The following is a 4,795-nucleotide window of genomic DNA, read 5'->3' on the forward strand; positions in this document are numbered from 1 at the left end:
AATCTACTTATTTAGAAACCACATCCACACTAAAAGCCAACTATGAAAAACCAATTGTTATATATTAGAATTCCATATTAGATATCTCTTGAAAAATTGAATGTAGATCTCTAAAATGAGAATTCAACACTCTCAACATTTTAAAATAAATATATCAATATAATTGAATTAATATTTTTAATAAAATATAAATATACAAAGAGCATTGCTTGGAAATAACCGAATGTGTTGTCGACATTGTTGGGATCTCATAAAACCAAACCAATCGATGAATTATTCCATTCGGCAACTGGAAAATCCAACACTACCCACAAACATATTAAAACAAGAAAACGTAAAGTACAGAAATATCTGTACACTTGTGTTTATATTCCATGGTCCAAAAGAATCTAAAATCTTGAAACAGTTTGTTTGTATCCCATGGTCCAAAACCATCTAAAATCTTGTAACACTGTTTATATTCCAATCTTATAACAGTGGAGCAAGAACTATTCCAAAAGAGCTACAATATGAAGTGCAGAAAAGATACAGCTTGTTGCAAAACCTACTACCTATATACATATGATGAAAGCAGATATGAAAGAAAAAGAAGAAGAAAATGGCAGTTAAGATACATAACATCTTCTACTTCAGTATAGTCAAGGAGCTTTAGCAAGATGTAAATTACCGACATGGCAAGCCATCCTCCAATGAGCACTCTGAATCCTCCTTTCACCACAGAAGCTCGGCCAAAGTAAGCTCCCACCATCCCAAATGTGAAAAGTGCCAAGCTGGTAACACCTGCAAGCACCCCAACCCTAACATTATAATTTCTAATGAAGGCCGCAGAGATCAAAGGCACAAATGATCCCACAGAAAATGCCAGGGCCGATACACCAGCTGCCTGAAGTGGGTTCGGAAGGGCGGCTTTTTCACGACTGGTAATAGACTGTGGAGATAAAGTTATTTTTAGTGTTTCTAGAGAAGGAGAAGATGGTGATGAATCGGGCTTCTGGACTTTTAGTCCAGCCTTCTTGATCTTGGTTTTTTCCAAGATTGAGATTTCTACGTCGCGTTGGGTTTGCACAGAAACGAATTCTCCAATGGCCATGCTACGAGGGCCGCAAGGCCGGATAAGACCATTTCTTTACCATCGACTGCGCCCACGCCCATCATAAGTAAGTCAGTGGCCACCAGCCCATCGTTTGTTCCCAACAGGTCGGCCCGAAGCCAATGGCCCATTTGTGAATGGTGTGAAGAGTCTTCTTCTTTTAACTGCTCTTCCTTCTGCATCTCCATTTAAATCTTAGGGCTCTTGTTTTGTGATGGCTCTGCAACTCCTGCTCCGCCCTCCTTTGTCAATGGCTGCAATTCCATTGCATCTCTCGTCCTTGTGATGGATTCCTTCTTTTTTAATGGACTTCCCATTTTAGGAGCGCTCTTGTACATATATCATGTGGTTTCTTCATAATTATCGAGTGTAGGAGGAGTGAAGCCAAAATTGGTGCATGAAAATCACCGACAAGAGGAGAACCAGCACATATGATGGATATGTGTTTTTTAAGTTATTCTCATATTAATGATGGATTACGGAGTGTTTTTCAAAATATTGACGTTTAACATTTTATACAATTAAATTTAAAATTAGCAACATTAGTTTTAGGGATTGTGGAAGTGGAAATCTGATGACATTGAACCCTGATGGGGTGTGGGGTGGGAAGTGGTGGTGGAAAGGTGGGGATGGGGCCACAAAAGTTTTCTTCGTTTGTGGAGTGGGATTCTCAATGGGTATTGTTGAGAATTATTAGGTCTTTTTATAAGCATGGATCTTATTAATTTTTTTATCACGAAGTGTTTGTATTATTAAAAAAATTATGTTAATTGTATTAAAAAAGAAGTGAAAATAGTCACATCCTTAAAATTCATATGGAGCAACAAGTTGAAGCATAAAAACATAAAATAAAATTGTTAAGAACCTAATAAAGGGGAGGAGGAGGAACCCAACCTTTGGCTGCCTCTTGGAATTTCATGTTAATTTTTTAGTAATGAGTAAATTAAAAATTTTAAGCTCCAAAATTTTAGGAATCTAGTGGTCTTATTTTTTATTTTTTAACAAGGAATAAATAATCTACAATTATATAGCTAGCTCAATCTATCAAGAGATCCTCTCTTATTGACCCTCTAGGTATGCATAGGTGATTACCTTCTTGCAACACAAAATCAATCCACGGTCCTCGATCTCTACTGAGAGGAATATTGTAAGCTGCATATGCCTTCCTAAGAGCAAGTGAAACCACATTTAAATCCTTCAAGTTCTCAAAATCAACATGAGTAGTCTGACTACCGTGAAATAACAAACTATTTTGAATCAACACATCAACAACCTCGCTTGCCTATTGAAATAGTTCATCAAGTGGTATGTTCTTGCAATAGGGAGCATATATCTGATAACAATCTAATTAATGTTTTTGGAATATGTGCACCTTCTCACTATAGAAATAATACATGGGTTAATACTCTCTTTTATCATTCCTTCCTCAATTGATTTGTCAACCTCTAACTCTTGAATCTCCACTTTATTATTTGCTACATTTTTTTCAACTACTACAATCTCATTCTTCACTTCCTTGCTTTTAGATACTGCTACCCTTATTTATTCATTTTTATTCTTTACTTTTATTCCTTCCAAGAGACATATCCTTGCAACAAAATCCTTATCTTCTATTTCTTGGACCCATTTCTTGCAACCACAACATTGTTAGGGAAATAACCCTTTTCCAAGGCATCCATTCAACTTCAAATCTTTTCCAATTCTACATAGACGATCCTATTCTCCAATTCATCCCAATATTTTTTCCAAAATGGGAATATCATATATCTCCTCATGAACCATCTCATATTTCCTTTTAAATTCATTCTCCTCCTTAGTGACTCTCACATCCCTCACTGACAAACTTTTAAAAGCTTATGTAATATTTTGTGCCTCATTGTCTACCCTCTGCAGTCACAAGTCACCTCTCACCTACAAAAAAATCCTCTAGGACTCAAGTCCTCTGCAGTTATAGGTCTCCACTCACCTACAATAAAATCTTTTAGAACTCAAATCATCTGCAACTACATACTCCTCTTTTGCAACTAACTCCTTCTAGGGTCTCCTTGGGACACATTCAAGATTTTTCTACTCCCATATCTTCTCCTTTCTTATGATCTTCTGGCTTTGATACCAAATGATGATGGTAAAATTTCAAAAAACAAAGCAAATTATCAAAATTGACAACTGGCAATTTCCATGACACTAGAAAAAATCTCTATTAAAAATGGTGATAGGTACTTAGACTCAAAAAAATTATCAGATTATAGAGAGTTAATGCAACATAGATAGATGTGATAGGAACATTATTTTTATTGTATCAACATAAAATAATGTTTCATGATCATTCATGAAATTAAAGCACGAAAACACAATTTTATTTATTTGTGTAAATGGTGACAAAATGTCTAGAGAACTTCAATTGTCCTCCCATGTCTTTCTAAGCCAAGCTATGTTTCTTAGTCTCTTTGATCTCTTTATTTATTCCAACTTATTTCTCATTGAAAAGAGGGCACATCTTCTTGCCATCTCTATTTCCTCACTTCAATCTATCCTCTTTGTTTCAACATGGTGCTGAAGAGCCCTCTGATCCAATGCGTTCTGTCAAGCTAGTTGAATCCTTTCCAAAAAATGGCCACACTCACACCCATCTGATCCCTACATTTTCTTCTTCTTACAATCTCATCAAGATTCTCCTTGCTTCTTCCCTTATAAATTTTTTATTGGTTTCATTTTTCCCATTCAACCGCACTTTCCTTCATTTCCACTTTCTTGACAATGCTTATTGTTTACCATTATGTGTTATTTCTCTAACTTCCTTAATTGCCACAAACAAAGTCTGGCAAAATATAGTGGGTGGGGATTAAGGGATCCAAGGTACTCTAACAATCTCACCCAAGGAGATTCCCCAAGCTTCAGGGATTTAGTTGTTGGAAAAAGCTGTTTGCAAACCAAAAATTAAACAAACAACAAAAACTTAACTAAGCAAACATGTAAACTGTTAGTGACTTGATTCTCCTGCTTTAGTCACTACTCCTACAAACTCAACCACATATCCAATGGCTTAATGACACATAGTTACCAAACCAAGGAAATCTCTACAAAACTCAAGGTTGTCTTTTGCAATATCTTTTGTCAAAGAATCTACAAGATTGAGATTAGTATGAATCTTCTCCAATTTTAGCTTATCTTCTTTGAGTAAACTTATAAAAAAATGACCTATCAAATATCTATGTTCTTGGTTTGTAAATGAATGGTAACATTTTTTCCATATAAAATTGAACTTCTACTATCACTATACAAACTGAAATATTGTTCTATTTTGATAAAGAAAGAGAGGTCTTGAAGCTTTATATAACAACCAACTAGGTGAATCCTTAAGTGAAACAATGTAGTTTATTTTCTAGTTTTTCTAATAGTCATTGCAACCACAACATGTGATCAAATTTTTTAGTGAGTGTGATATATTTTGTTTTATAGTAGAAAAAGAAACCACCTTGTTCAACCTAGAAACCCAATTGGTCACTACCACTGCAAACTTGAACACATATCCAATGGTTTATCATATTTTGTCCAAGTTACAAGCCATGTCAAAGTCAACAAAACCTTGTAGTTGTGCACATTCTCCTCTAACCTCAAAACATACTGTGATGTTCCTTATAGGAATCTTAAAATCCATGTACAACTTCTCAATGGATCTTTTTGAGATTACTCAAATATATCACC

General features: G+C 35.2%; 1 pseudogene; it reads right to left on the reverse strand.

Annotated features, from left to right (window-relative positions):
* Positions 1-547: 547 nt before the first annotated feature.
* On the reverse strand, positions 548-1,278 carry LOC131053570 (vacuolar iron transporter homolog 1-like; annotated as a pseudogene).
* Positions 1,279-4,795: the final 3,517 nt, after the last annotated feature.

This window comes from Cryptomeria japonica, chromosome 4 (genome assembly GCF_030272615.1).
Source record: "Cryptomeria japonica chromosome 4, Sugi_1.0, whole genome shotgun sequence".
Classification (NCBI taxonomy): Eukaryota; Viridiplantae; Streptophyta; class Pinopsida; order Cupressales; family Cupressaceae; genus Cryptomeria; species Cryptomeria japonica.